Here is a 14,956-nt window from a genome sequence, read left to right as displayed (position 1 = left end):
TCAGTCAAGTCCAGTGCCATGCTTTGGTAAAAAACTCGCTTCGTTTTTGGATGCTTAGCTTTTAGAGTAAGTTTGACTACCTTCTAACTTTATCACCCAATTAATTATAAACTTGAGGTTATGAGTTTTCTATTAATCAGAAGCTATTCGTGGATAGGACGTATAAGCTTTGGATAATCTAACTGTTCCATACTTCTGAAGCTCATTGATCTTCATTATTGAGGAGTTCATTCTGAAGATATTTAGAATTAGGGAGGCAATTATAATATGAAGTTGGTTATGCGGCTTTATTGATTGTTACCTCTTTAGTCGATTTTGTTACATTGGTAAGGTAGAAGGTATCTTCTATCACTAATAAAACTTTAGTAGTGAGATTGGGGAAGCTAGTGTGTGCATAAATTATATCAATTCAAATATTTTGGAGGTTTGAAGAGCTGTGTTCATTGACTGCCCGAAAAACATTCTTAAACTGAGATTTGACAAAAACAACCAGAACATCTAGCTTATGAAGTTTGTATGCATGTGACCTTAATTGATTGAATTTATATTATTGGTCTTCCGGATTGAGAAGGATACTTTTTAGGGCATGCACCATATGCATTTTGTTATTCTTTTTAAAAAAAGGAGGTATGTCATGCTTATGAACCTGTCTTTGAGCATAATGCTAATTGATTAGATTACATATGCATCTACTTTGTCTTTACTAAAATGCATGCTATTTGATTATTTTCTTAACATAATGCACGCTTTGAAACTTTCATGTCTTTGAGCATAATGCTAATTGATTAGATTACATATGCATCTACTTTATCTTACTAACATGCATGCTAATTGATTGTTTTTTGAGCATAATGCAGGCTTTGAAGCTTTTATCTGTCTTTGTTGTGATCCGCTTGGATGAGAAACCAGATAGAATTGAATGCATTCTAAATTCAGCTCTTGGAGATTGGAGGCATTGACTGATCCAATTGCTTCAAGCACATGGGAAGAAGTATGTTATATGACCTCAATTTTCTAATTGGAAAAAATTTCCAAAAATTTATTTATGAAGTGGTGGATTCTGAATCAGTTTCACCAAAATGCTGTTTAATTGAAGGATTGTTATGAAACTCAGTTTCCATCTCTTGGTGAAGAAACAGTTGATGAAGAGGAAGAGGATTCCATGGATGTGTTGAGCACAGAAGCTTGCCTGTGAGATGGGCTCTGAAAGCTTTGGGAGCTGAGAGGTAATGGGTTTTCTATCATATGTGAATGTCTAACTATATTGGGTCTATGCCAGATCTTATGTTTGTTTTACATTATCATCAACATTATAATTAATCTCCAAATCTAGATTCTGATCCCATTATACGCACAGCATCTTAGTGTGATGGTCCAATACAATCATTTTCCAGTAATCCAGAACGATCAATCATTGATATTAATTATAAAAACTGCATAGGTATAAAAACAAAATATAGCCTTTTTATGATTTTAGCAGTATGATTATACGTGCAGAAAACATGTAAAGTTGAGCAATATATAATAATAATTACTCAAAATATTAAATTGGTTGGATTCCTGACCTGAATCAACCCAAAAATTATTTGGTTCAACCTGAATCCAAAGTTTTCGAGTCAAGTTTAACTTAAATTGTCGTGTCAGGTCATTTTTTGACTCACCTAATAGACACAAAATAGGTTTATATACTCGCGCAACACTCAACACGGGCAAATGGAGCATTATGGTTCATAAAGCTGAGGCCAAATAGTTGGGATAAATTAACAACGATGGTGATATACAAACTTAGGAGTTCCAAACCGTAAACATATAGAGAAATAGTTGAAATTTTTAAAACATTAAGGAAAAAAAAAAAAAGCTTAAATAAGGCTTTCAAAAAGATTTGAAGCACTTTGAGCGCTCTATATATACCCAGCTCACCAGTTCCGATTTAAAGGGCTCAAAATACTTTCTCAAGTCAACATTAGACCTGATGTCCTCTAGTTCTTCAGTCCTTTTCTTGTCCTCTACTAATTGAGTGAGCTTCTCAATCTTCTTAGAAACTTCTAAGCTCTGTGGATTGTACGACAAAGCTTCTCCGAATGCAGCAACAGCCTATAGAAAACAAAAAAATGAAAATCAACTTTTAAGCATATTCTATCAATTTAAAAAACGAAAGCAAATTTAAAACATATATATATGGTTTGAAGATAAAATAAATCTATATAAGAACCAGACCTTGCACTCATTTTGTACACAATTCCACTGGCACAAATTTCCCCTTACAAAAGGGAAATTTACATACATAACAACAATTCTTATGTATTTACATTTCTCGCCTAAACTTTCATATTTACATATATGGCACTTAGGATGTATTTCACTTCTGAAAAGTCATAATAGTCTAATTTTGGATGTGATATTAAAGGTTTAGGTGCTATGTGTTTAAATATAGAAGTTTAGGTGTCAGATATGTAAATACATAATAATTGTGTGCAATGTATGTAAATGCCCCATTTCAGAAATGGGTGGGGGTAAACAAAAAGAAGAATTTGATTTTATGCTTTTCAGATAAAAATTTTTTTAGATTAATAAAATTACAGTACATGAAAAATAGGACAATGAAACTAATACAGCTAACAAAGATTTGTGTACCGATGAATTTTAATCCAAGCTAGCTATAATGATATTGCTCTCCATAATCTTAAACAATCATTATAGTTCTCATTGTAGACAACCTTTTCTGGAATAACCCTAAGATCACACCAAATATATCAGTCAAATATACAAGAATGCACTCATACATTCTTCGCTCGATACCACAGCTCTCGATCCGCTTGATGTAGTGATGCTGCCCTGATGTCGCGTGAATCCTTTTGTTTGTTGTTTTTGGAGTATGTTCTCAACGCCGTCGCTCGACCCCGCAACGGATGGGGCTGGTTTTGTTTTAAACTCTATTATCTTCTTCATCATTTCTACTATATCTTTTGCATAATCTCTTCCACACGTTTCGGCCCACCCACCTTCATCAAAAATCTCTAATACACCACTAATAAAAACCCTGAGAGGGGGCTCGTGATCGTGGATGTTTTCCTCGTGTTCCTCACGTTCAATCTTTTTTTCTTTTAACTTAGCCAATGAATGTCCAGTCAACCCTTCAGTAGAATTTGCAAATTGAATCGTCGGCGAGGTCTTGGATTGCATCTCAGTAAACCTCTTTATCATCTCTCGAATTTCCCCAAGCTCTCGGAATGATCCTCCCTGATTATTTAATAGAGGCATGATCCTACTTGATAAAATAGAACTTTTATCCTCTATGGCAGCAAACATTTCTTCCAACATAGATCTAAATTGATTGTTCTTTTTCCTCTACTTTCTTCTCTAAATTATCTATTTTCTTAGCTGTCATTATTCCTAGATTATTTTTGGTCCCCAAAAGGTGAAAACATCCGCACAAAGTTCTAAGAATCGGCACTGTACCGTACAAGGCAAGCCACAATCCCACAGGTTGACCCGTAGCAAGATCATGCTGCGTCTGAAATAAGTTGCGACCTCATCGGTTCCACAACAGGCTAAACTCCCACAGATCAAGCCGCAATTAAGGCTTGCAGATCTCTGTTCGTCGTGATCCCCAGCGCTTCCCGTTCGCGCGCGGTTTTAGAGCATTGTACGTTGCTATCCCGTTGATGCTTCTTAGTTGCCTCTTTCAAAAGTTGGGAGCTTTGGCCTCCGTTCGCCGCGATATCTCGCGGCTTCTCAGCAGCTCTAATCGTTAATGTATTGTGTATACTGCCACGCTTCCGTTGCTGGCCTGTAGTCGCGATCAGTGTGAGTCGTGATCACATTAAGTCGTCTCTTTCACAGTAAGCTATGCCCCTTTGCAATCCCTTCGTCTTCTTCATAACAAGCTCTAAGCACATCTGTATCGCAATGTTCTATCAAGAATGTTTTTTTGATCTCAGTAAGCTCTAATCCTTCGCATCAAAACCTTACCATTGTGTTGCGACCCAATGGTGGCCTCCTTGCTAACGATTGTATCACCGGGTCACGAAGGGATCCGAGCAAGGCTTCTCTGCTATTTCTCATGCCGATGGTTGTTTCAAATGCCTGCAGCGATTCTGTGGAGACCTCAAAATTGGGCTCTAATACTAATTTGATATGATTTGACACAGAAATCCACACAATTTTTCGTAAAAATTAGGGCAAACTGAAATTCTTATTGCAATAATCCAAACAACACACACAATTACAAAAGATAAGAAAGTACAGTTCAAGAGGTAGGCAATCTCTTCTATTTCCTACAATTCGAGAGGTAGGAAATCTCTCCCAAACCCTAGACCTAAGACTCACAATCCAATCCAATCTCATCACCTAACCCTAAACATAACAACCCTATTAATACCAAATAATAACAATAATAATAATAAACTAAACTATCCTTAGGTTTACAAAATAAAAATTTGCCCTTAGGCTAGAAGCCCTCGTAAAAGAGACCTCATTTTGAATACCTTAGGTAAATACAAATGATGTTGAAGCACTTTAAGTTTGGGGCATTTACTTACATTGCACACAATTCTAATGTATTTACATGTCGTACACCTAACACATAGGACACAAATATTTAATATCACATAAAAAACAACACTATTATCATTTTTTAAAAACTAAAATACACATTTCTTGCATAGGTTTAAGAGCGTTTATTCTGTGCGGACAGCGCGCGCAACTTGCGTGCACTGTCCAATCATAACTTTTTTTTTTTAAAAAAAGATATTAAATTGGGGCCCACTGGCATACACTTTTTTTGGTTGAGGGAGGATTTTGATTGGTTCACCGTACGTACGCAATAATTTTTCTAGGTTTAAAGCATCAAAGGTCATATGTATGTAAATATGAATGAAAATAGAAAAAGGATATGTAATATGATAAATAGATCTAAAAAATTCTAAATTTCATAGAAAAAGGATATGTAATATGGTGTTTTCCTCTCTCTCTCTCTCTATATTAATTTTCTCCATTGACACCACAAACCGCAAACAGCTAGCCAGAAACTACAGCGAACAAAAAACCGCAAAGTGCAAAGAGCCAAAACACCAAATAACTTCCAAATTTCACAATAAAATTAATATGTAATGTGATGATTTTCCCCTCTTAGATTATCAATTTCTTTATTGAACAAAGTCCAAAATCACAAAAAACCAAGGCACACACTACAACCACAAACTAAAAATTTCTTAGAAAATATGATTGCATTGGAGCATTCATAGAAACCATTTTTTCATAGAGCAAAGCGATAAACCTAAAAAATCAAGCTACAAACGACAACCATAAACCACAAATAGGAAATTTAAGTACGAGCAAAGAGAGAGGTAAGAATATATCGGAGGATAATAGCGAAAAGGGGAACATGTGATTCTCGACGGTTTTCTCATGACGAGAGAGGAGGGGGAATCACTAAGGCAGCGACATGATAGAGGAGAAAGGGGAGTGGGGTAAAGTGAACGAACTGTCAGGACATAGGAGAGACGTGAATGTGTGTAGGGGCAACACAAGTAATATGTTTGTTGACCTCATTTTTATGAGGTATTATTTTCTCTCTCTTCAGTGCCTGAGATCTAGCCTTAAGATTTTCCCATTCGAGTCTCCTAGAGAAGTAGACTAGGACCCACACTATTTTGAAATTTGAGCCATTCTCTTTACTCATTGTAATTTTCATATGGTTGGTTTCGATTCCTCAATTTTTAGTTGAGTCGATTAAAACCAATATATTGAGACTCAAGTTGAGTTCCTATAGGGATTGAGAAAGACATAAGGAAATCTTTCGACACGTGTCATGAGCGACCGCTGCCAAGAGCGGTATGTTTGAGTTTGGTTGTTGCTTAAGCATGAACCGTTCAACATTTTGTTTGTTGAACGACTCTGGTCGGACCAAAAGATTTCATTCGTTGCGTCATGCTCGAATCAGAATTAAATTGACACAATCGTCGACAAACTTGTTCGAACGACCCCAGATGAAGTGACGGAGCATACAAGTGAGTTCGAAATGTCGGTTCTAAAGGACACTTATGTTGCTATGATTTTGTGCACGAGCAAATAACACGCATATCAATATTTTTAAATAATAAATATTATTAAATAATATTAAAAATAAGAAATCCTTTATAAAACTCACGTCTTACCCCCAAAAATCCCTCACCTCATTCGTTGGAGAAAATTTGCATACGCAAGACGTACGCAGCGTTACGTACGTCAGGGAGGTTATTCAGAGGGTATTGAAGGGTTATATCTGTGTTATACTCCCTGTAACCTACCTGTACCTTCTAGTAAGTTTCACGCTTCTGTTTTCATATATTTTTAAGTTCCAAGTATATTACATGAATGTTACAGGGAATATGTTGCAGATATAACCCCCGATACCCTCTCAATAACCTCTCAATAATCTCTAACATCTAAGGCTCTAACATATATTTGGGACAGCTACAGCTTCTCAGCTTTTTAGCTGCAGCTATGCTGCCCCAGAAAACTGCTGCGGGGAAACTGGCTGCTTGTTTGCTGCAGCTATCTGAAAACAGTCGTGAAACAACTGTTTCTGAAAAAAATGACTATTCTGCCCCTGTTTAAAAATATATAATTCACTTAAAAGAAAATACCGAAAGTACTAAAAAACTAATAAAATTACAGATAAAATAAAAAATTAATAATGTATAGTTTTATGTAATTTCATTTTAATTATAATAATATTCAAAATAAAAAAAAAAGTATATAATTTTATGTAAATTGCTTAAACTTCATATTTTAAGATATAATATTTTTTAAAAAATAATATTTCGTTTACTTTAATTTATTTTTTAGTAAATTAAATGATTAATTATTTCTCTCATATTTCTATATCATATTACAAAATATATACATAACTATTAATTAAATAACATTAACATTACATTCTAAGTAAAATGACTTAAATAAAAATGCATCAACCTTACCGGGCTAGGTTCACATATGCACATACGACACTCTCTTTCTCGAGAAAAAAATATTACATCAATACTACGCACGTAGAGTAACATGCGTAGCCAATAAAATAACGCTACGTAAAATAACGCTACGACACCCTACGTGGCAGAGAAAAAAAAACGGCGCAGTAACACGGGAAATATCTCCCCCGTGTTATTCATGTGTTATTGTGTATTATTCATGTGTTATTATGTCCTAGGAATATTCCTGGTGTTATAATAACAAAATAACACATTAATAACACATAAATACCACACAATAACACATGAATAACACGGGGAAGAATATTCCTAAATATCAAAAGTACTAAAAAAAACTAATAAAATAAAAAGTTAATAATGTATAGTTTTAAGTAATTTTATTTTAATTATAATAATATCGACTATGTTGTTTAAAATAAAAAAAGTATATCATTTTATTTTATGTAAATTGCTTAAACTTCATATTTTAAGTTATAATATTTTTTTTAAAATAATATTTCGTTCACTTTAATTTATTTTTTAGTAAATTAAATAGCTAATTATATCTCTCATATTTTTATATCATATTACAAAATATATACATAACAAATCATTAAATAACATTAACATTACATTCTAAGTAAAATAATTTTATTAAAATTACATCAACCCAGGATAGATATTTGCGTACATCTTATGTACGCAAATATTTCACCAAGATCAGATCCAACCCACTTCTCATTCTCAGCACCGTCACTAGAGCCGCCCCTTACAGGTTTTCCGGCTGCCGGTTCGACAACGAGCCCGCTCATCCCCATCTAGCTGGAGTGTCGAGCTTCGATCTGAAGGATATCGGTGATCTGCGGAGAGGGCAGCTCGGTAAAAATGAGAAGGCAAATTTTTCTCTGTAGTTGCCATAGAACCCGTTTCCCCTCTCTCGCTTCCTCGCAATCGCACCGTCGGCGGCCTCTCTTGCCGGACACCGAACCCTCGGCTTCTCTTCCCCTTTCATTTGCAAACCGATCCTCGAGATGCCCCACTATCCCTTCTTCGCCTCAAATCGTGCCGCCGGCCTGCTTGCCGGCCCTCGCCGGCCCTCGCCGGACCTCGCCGGCGAGTTCTCCCTCCTGCTCGCCGGAAACCTCCTCATGCAGCCTCTCTCTCGGCGGAAATTTCGTTGGTCTCTCAGAGATGGCATTGGAGATGAAGGATTTTGGCTCCCGCACGGCTGTTCTTGGTGCTCAGGAATGAAGTCCGGTAAGCAACGGTCGATGCGGTGGTCTTTCTTGCATTATGACCCCTCGGGTTTTCTTTGAAGAAGAGCCTGTAAATCAACCTCTTCTTCTTCTTGGAGTCTGCTCTCTCTCTTGTCAGTAAGAAAGGGAAAATTAAGGTATCTAGTTAGGAAGACGGATCAAATCAGCAGAGATCTCATTAATTCAGATCTACGTGAGCTCTGGATGGTTGCCAAGAACCTTGCTGACCACGCCTTCATGCTCAGAAGCGGCCTCGGATTCGGAACCTACTTTCTCAAGTTCTTTGCCTCTTTCGACGCAATATAATTGTTGATTTTGGACCGTACAAACTGGAAGACAAATATGCTCACAGTTCTTTTAGTTCCTTACATATTCTTGAGTCTTCCCGCTAAGTTCTTTGCCTCTTTCGCCACAATATATTTGTTGATTTTGGACTGTACAAGCTGGAAGACTAATATGCTCACAGTTCTTTTAGTTCCTTATATATTCTTGAGTTATCCCGCAGTACTATTTTCTTTCTTGAGAGTGCCATCTACTGGCGTAAAAGGGGACATCATTTTAGTTGCAGGCTGCATCCAGCTCTTTGGCTTCTGTACCTTTGAGGCTTGTGTTGGGACATTTTGGCCATCTATCATGAAGATGAGGTCTCAATACACTCCGGAGGAAGCTGGAAGCACAATCATGAACTTCTTTCGTATTACTCTCAATATATTCGCTTGTGTTGTTCTTTACAATGTGAATGCATTTCCCATCACTGTCATGTTCGGCATGTGCTGTATTTTCCTTTTCATGGCTGCAATATATGCAGTTTACCATGATCCTAAACGGCTGAAGGCTATTGCGGATAGGGTTCATTGACTTGCCGACGTTTTCGCTCCTGGATTGAATAAGTTCGGCACGTTTGATGTTCAAGAACCTCATTTCTTTGATATTATGAAAATTAAATACACCCATGCTAAAGCCATTTGCAGATGTTGCTTCCAAGAAGGAGATGAATTCGAGGATTGCGGTTTCTAGCACAATAACAGTGTCCTTTGAAGAGACTTCAGTCCTTGATGACATGAATAAGCTGTTTATAGCTTTTGCTGGTGAAAAGCCAGTAAGCTCCACTGTCGAATTTATTGCTCCAGAGGTTCAGACTGCAATCCCGCAGGATCTTGTAAGATACAGTCCATATCTGACACATCCTTTTAAGTTCCTTGCAGATTATGCCTCTTCATGCTTTTCTCTTATTGGAGACAATTCTTTGGTTTTGAAGTTGTTGTACAAAAAAACTTTTTCAATGAAATTTCACAGAAGTCGTCTCTAGACAATACACATGGTATGCTGAATATGATCATCACACTTGATAAAAGTCCCTCCATACTTTCAGGCGAGAGTGTTGTTACTACTTCTTCTATTTCAGAAGAAATTAAGGCTGATGTTCAATCTGATAAATTTAGAATTTTTAAGTGCTATGTCCGGCCTTGCATTATATTGATTCTACAGAATGACAAGCTGCTGTTTCATGTGTTGGAGTTATTTGCCTCAGCACTAATAGAGTAACAATTTTTTCACTGGAGCTTTCATATAAGATTCATGTAGTATCATCCATTCAACTGACAAGGAAGTTCTCACTGATGTTTGCTCGGCTCTCTCTTATCTGTCTGATGGCTATTGAAATTGAAGATAGAGATGAAAAAATTCTGATATGGGTTTCAAGTAGTATCTTCCTCGCCTTTGAATATATTCTTAAAATAAGACCAGAAAGCCGAAAAAAAGGAAATAACGAGAAGCTCAGTTATAAATGCCGCATCCCTTTCCCTCCATAGCAAAATCTACTTGAAGTTCATTCTCTATCTATTGCACGGAGGTTTGTATCTTAACTCTTGCCTTTTATATATTCATACATTTTCTTGTGAATCGTCATAACATACTTGTGATATGGATGCTTGGGAAGTTTTACATACACAACACTTAATTCCTATGTATTTACATTTTTAGCATCTAAACTTTGAATCTTTACATTTATGCCACCTATATTGTTTATACCACAAAAATAATACCACTGCTTAATTTTAGAGGTTTTACGTACATACTACCTGATTCCTATGACTTTACATATCTAACACCTAAATTTTACTTGCTACATTTATATCACCCAAAATTTTCACATCACATCAAAATATTACCATTTTAAATTTTCAAATTAAAAAAAATACTTCTTCATTAACGTGACACATATGTATAAATGAATGTTTGGGTGTTAGACTTGTAATACATAAGAATTGTGTACTATTATGTATGTAAATTTCTATTAGAAGTTTTGTGAATTCTCAATTGTTCTGGGAAAGAAAATTTGAAACTTTTAAAGCCTTCTTCATGCCTTCCTCATTTGTAGGAAACTTATATAGCACACAATTCTTAAGTATTTATACCACTTAAATTATAGTATTTATGTGCAAATATCTCTCATCCTTTTTTCTTTACATTGCTAATATTTTAAATTTGATTTCTATGTATTTCTACCATCCAAACATTAACTTTTCATGTATAGATAAAATAACACATGTAAATAATAATAATAATATACATATGAGGTCTTGGATGACATGCATAAATATATATAAGAATTGTATGATATAAATATTCTGTAATTTTAACGCAAACATTAAAGTCATATTTAAATATTAAACGCAAACATTAAAGTGGTGTGTATGATTTTAAGCAATTTGTTTATTTTCAAAATTGATGAATTTCATTGCACAAGAATATAAACATATTTTAAGATTCATATATATAGTACACTCACATACAAGCCTTTACAATCTTATGTTGAATAACATTCTCAAACCAATTTCTTTGTGCATATTTGTGAGGTAAACCCAATTGTGATCGAGACGTTGGATGTTCGTGAAGCTACCTTGGAGTAGATAAAAAGGACGACATCAAACTTTACATCGGTGAGTTCTTTCCAAAACCACTTAATAAGATAAAAATATAAAAAATATAACATAATAATATTAATAATTCATCTTTTGGATTTATGAGAATTCATTGGATGATGTAACTTATGGTTGTTAACAAGAATTCTCCGATCTAAATGAATCTAGTTTGTTTAGATTAAATAAATCCAAAACTAACAGTAATGCTGAGACGATAAAATCATGAGATCTTAACAGGTGTCGCTTAACATAAAATAAAATACCTTACATTTCTTTTCTTCAACAATAACGAACACAAATTCAAAACACATTGCACAATATCACACTAAATAACAACAAAGAACGTAGAATAGGTCGTTCAAGTCGATGGTTTCTCTCTTCTCTCCTCTTTTTATAGAATGAGGAAACGACGTGATCGAGCAGTGGTCAACTTTCGGGCGACGATCCAAACCACCAGACGAAGCGAAGGACGATAATCAATTGAACTTTCCATAGTCTTAAATAACATACGCCCTCAGGATTTTGAGATTGTTTGTTTGACACGATATAAATCTTCATTTTATCTTTTAGACTTCAGCACGATCGTATATCGTGCAAATATAATGCCCAAACTTTTTTTAGGGTTCCGAGGTTGTCGTTCGGTACGACATAAATCCTCATATCTTCTTAGGCCGTTTTTATGATTGTATGTTATGCAAATATAAATCATGAATCTCTAAATAAATTGTAGGATTAAAATATTAAATAACTTCTCTTTTAAAATTGTAAAGTCAAATCATATGTTAGTTTGAGATGCGACTGAAGCTTCTTCAGTATCTTCGATATTTCCTACTATTCACTCATATGAGTTCCAGAAATAACTATTCCACATTGAGCATTTCCCATTTGATATCCCTACAAGCATTTGTGGGAACTAAATGTTGAATTGTTGAAGACGAAATCCAGATCTTAATCGAGAGTTTTTTAAGGTGACTTTGGTTGTCTGAGATGTAATTAATTGTAGGGGTTTGCCCCTATAGGAGCATTAGTAACCCAGATAATCTAAACTGTATTTAATTTTTATATTATATAGGAGAATTATCGGTTATAAATTTCGCAAACTAACTGAATGCCACAAATTTCTTAGTTTAAATAGTTGTGCCTACTGTCAAGTGATACACTTATCTTTCCAGATGATGTCATTTGTGGTATTGTGTTCAATTATCTAAACTATTAAGTATATGAGATCCGTTTGGTCTCTTCTTTCAAAATCAAAATTATATACATATTAAATATATCTATATATATTTTTAAAGAACAAAAAAAAGACTGACACTTTTAGCGATAAAATGTAGGCCGCATGATTAAGCCCGCAACCGCATTTTAAATTTTTTTTTCAAATAAGCTGTCTCACCGCATGAAGCAAACACTAAATATCATTGTGCCACGCCACTTAAACTGCTCCAAATGCAGCCTGTAGTAAGAGCCAACTGTAGATGATTGAGTTCTGCAGGCTCTTCGGACAATCTTAACACCTGGATTTCAATAAGAGCCAACTGCAGATGATTGAGTTCTGTAGGCTCTTCGGACAATCTTAACACCTGGATTTCAATCTTACATGTATGAAAGCTAAATTTTTAAATAATTAGATAAAAACATTTTCATAACTTTGATCTTAATAATTTTCACTCATATATATACTTCACTTATTTCTTGATCCCTAGGCTAAGGTCACAACTTTGTTTAGTTTTGAATAGAAAGAAGAACAATTCATAGAACATGTAATTAACAGCAAATATTTATTATAATACCAACTTTTTTATAAATTGCCCTCTTAAGCGCCTGAAATATCCCATATAGTGTTGCTGATCTATATGGTTGTTAAGGGTTCATTTAATCCCACAGAACAGGTAATTATCAACAAATAATTATTGTAATACTAGCTTCGAGTTCTTTGAATTATTTTCTATTTTCTTCAAAACTAAGCAAATCTGTGACCTCAATCTAGAGATCAGGAAACAAGTGAAATATAAAAGAATTTATATAATACGTATGCATAACATAACATGAAACTTATATTAAAGAACTTACTTTAAACTTTATCTTTACTTGAATCAGGCTTAGCAACATAATCTCAATTCTGAAAATAATCAACGTTGATTGTATAAAAATAAGTAGGAGATGAAGTAGACATAATTGGCTCAGAGAGTAGATGTAGAAGATAACAAAATTTATACAATTTGAATGTCTTCCCTCAGAACTGATTCTTAGTGTTTTAATGGAGTCTGTATAATGAAAAAATAAAAAATAATAACAAAATATCTTATATTCTCTAAAGATGAGTGAAACTAAAAAGAAAAAAAAGGAAAGAAAAAACATAAAACAATAAATTTATAATGAAGTAGTAGAAAATAATTAAATTTTGGATGGGTGTTGATGAATCCAAGATGAAAAAATAAAGATTCAAACTTTTGTTTTGTCACGTATAATAAATTGTAATGTTATATTTTTAAGGCAAAACAAATGCATCATGACTCACATGAAAATTTTTCTCAAATCATTAAAATTTCAAGCAACATTGGAATAATTATCAATCAATTCAAGACATGAAAAATTATCTTTAGAGGAGACATGTTAGCAGCTTGTTTCCGACCAATATCAAGCAAAGTTTGCCTTCATCATTGTTAGGTAATGGTTGCTATTGTTCGATGTGAACGGATTGCAAATAAAAAGCTTAGTTTTTTGACATGATAAGATTAACAAACATCTATAGTTTGTATTATGTATTTTTCTAAGTGAAGCACACATTATTATGTATTTACATATCTAACACCTGAAGTTTGATATTTAAATTTTTAGCACTTTGATGTTATAATCTATGCATTAAAAGGTGCATTTTAGTTTAGTTAGCACTTTGATGCTATAATCTATGCATTAAAAGGTGCATTTTAGTTTAGATAGGTTAATAATAGTGGTATTTTATTATATGATGGTAATGATTTGAGTGATATGTATGAAAGTTTAGGTGTGAGACATGAAAATACACCAGAATCATGTGCTATGCATGTAAATGTTCCTTTTTTAGCTTTCCAGTTGCATTGTACTCAGGAAATGCTTTCTTATAATTTTGCTTCAGTGCTGGCTTGAAATGAGGTTAGCAAGCATCTATATTTTTTTAAGTGAAGCACACAATTATTATGTATTTATATATCTAAGACATAAAGTTTGATATTTAAATTTATAACACTTTGATGTTATAAATATATGCATAAAAATGTATATTTTAGTTTTAAACATTTAATAATAATGACATTTTCTTATGCGATGGTAAGGATTTAAGTTATGTGATGGTAAGGATTTAAGTAATATGCATGTAAATATGAAAGTTTAGGTGTGAGATATGAAAATACCTAAGAATCGTGTGCTATGTATGTAAATGCCATTTTTAATCTTTCCAATAGTATTGTACTCAGGAAAGTTTTCTTATAATTTTGCTTCAGCTCTGGCTTGAATTGAGCGAAGCAGTTCAGTCTGGTCTTGTGCTAGGATTTGCTAAAAGCTCACTTCCTTTTTGGATGCCCATCTTTAAGAGTAAGTTCGACTACCTTCACAAAATTTTAAAGTGACTTTTTAACGAGTTTTTAGTGTCTATTCTATTTTTTTAATTGAAGTATTTTTCTGTTCAGGTGGTGTCATGACATTGGTCGGGAACAAGTTGCTAACATGCTACTTCTAAATATTAATTTTTAGGTGTGGCTTGAATTGATTAATTATTATTCTCATATTCTTTGAACTTATAATAGTTTTAGAAAATTTTCATGTAGGTCATGATGCATTTTTTTGT

The 14,956-nt window shown here is 34.0% G+C and overlaps 1 long non-coding RNA gene and 1 pseudogene across 1 annotated transcript; both read left to right on the top strand.

The window, feature by feature from the left end:
* Positions 1-8,397: 8,397 nt before the first annotated feature.
* LOC110019006 lies at positions 8,398-10,352 on the top strand (annotated as a pseudogene).
* A 572-nt stretch (positions 10,353-10,924) lies between these two features.
* Positions 10,925-14,950, top strand: LOC110019088. Its single transcript, XR_002293426.1, has 3 exons — positions 10,925-11,151; positions 14,613-14,703; positions 14,799-14,950. It is a non-coding gene; the product is annotated as an uncharacterized LOC110019088 (long non-coding RNA).
* Positions 14,951-14,956: the final 6 nt, after the last annotated feature.

Source organism: Phalaenopsis equestris, unplaced genomic scaffold, assembly GCF_001263595.1.
Source record: "Phalaenopsis equestris unplaced genomic scaffold, ASM126359v1 Scaffold000001, whole genome shotgun sequence".
NCBI lineage: Eukaryota > Viridiplantae > Streptophyta > Magnoliopsida > Asparagales > Orchidaceae > Phalaenopsis > Phalaenopsis equestris.
This window is presented reverse-complemented; position numbering and strand designations above follow the sequence as displayed.